Below are 1,459 nucleotides of genomic sequence, written 5' to 3'. Positions count from 1 at the left end.
AAAGGGCACCAAAAATGGACACTCATATTTGGCCCTCCTTCATTGTGTCCTCACAGGCCGTCTGTCTTCATCAGATAACGTCACATGGCTGAATCAAAGCTGTGAGTCATGTGACTTTCTTGCTACAATGTCGCCAAGCCTTTTGAATCTGGGAAATCTAACTAACAAAGTACAGAACATCTAGTGTGGATGGTTCAGAATAGATTCAACCCAAAACCATGCAAGGAATAAGTTACTAAATTAGTTTTAAACTTGGTAAAATTTGTTTATTTGGGAGCCTGAAAATAGTTTGGTGTCGAACGGTTTTCAGTGATTCTTCCATCCTGAATTGGCATGTTCACTCTCTTTTTATATATATACAGTTGCAAGCCACACTACATAATATACACACTAAGGTCTGAAATGCATGGTATACACACATATACATAAGCATTTGTTATGGATCAGGCCCAGGAAGATGCAAGCTGGCATCTCAAGAGCTACCGATCCACAGTCCGTACTTTTGGGTACAAATCGGAACTTCAACTGGCGACTTTTCTGTGATTCCAAGCCGAGTTACCCTACAGACTGATACTGCAGCGCCTATGTATACTAGTTATAGTGTAAATTCTTAATGACACATCCCTGCAGACAGTTAGAGGTTTGGAACCTTTGAGAGGCATTACAGTGCACATTTCAGGGTTTCTATTAGGGATTTTGGGTTCAAATAGAACATGTTTACATGCATTAATGTTCATCTGAAAAAGTCTAGCTGAGCTATACATGTGTTTACCTTCTGTCTGAGCCGTCTATTTAACACTGTTAAAGAATATGGTGCACCTTTGCACAGTGTTAAGTATAAGTTTACTGTATACTCAAATGGGGCGACAGTATATTTAAATGAGTCTGATCCATCTGACGGAAGGGATTATATCCAGCACACACACCCTGCCTGGGGTTCAGCTTGTGGGATGTGCCGACTAGCCGCCATAAGGTACTTTTGTCCAACCATTACTACCCTTTTTGGAACCATGGTGGACTGAGGTTTCATCTGTATTTATTACGAATGGATGACACAAGAAGCCTCCCCCCCCCCCCCCCCACACCAAAGCCACCACGAGAAGAGGTGGGAGATCTTTCATCAGAGTTTTCAGTCTGAGTCCCCCCCCCCCCACAGCATGACTGACGACTCACCACAAACATGACCTCACAAGGCCTCAGGCTCCACCACACACACACACACACAGCCACACACACACACACACACCACCACACACACACACACACACACACCACACACACACACACACACACACCACACACACATACCATACATAGGAGGTACCTCACATGAAAGATTAGATATGCAGTAGATCACAGTTTTATTCTTCAAAACATCTTTCTGTCACATGATTCTTGTAATATTTGTCATACAATAAGCATGCCATGGGACTTTAAAATTAGGCAGTTTTGCCTAATA

This window comes from Notothenia coriiceps, unplaced genomic scaffold (assembly GCF_000735185.1).
Source record: "Notothenia coriiceps isolate Sejong01 unplaced genomic scaffold, NC01 NC01_scaffold00035828, whole genome shotgun sequence".
In the NCBI taxonomy this organism is placed as follows: domain Eukaryota; kingdom Metazoa; phylum Chordata; class Actinopteri; order Perciformes; family Nototheniidae; genus Notothenia; species Notothenia coriiceps.
The sequence above is the reverse complement of the archived record's forward strand: the minus strand, read 5'-3'. Positions refer to the sequence as shown.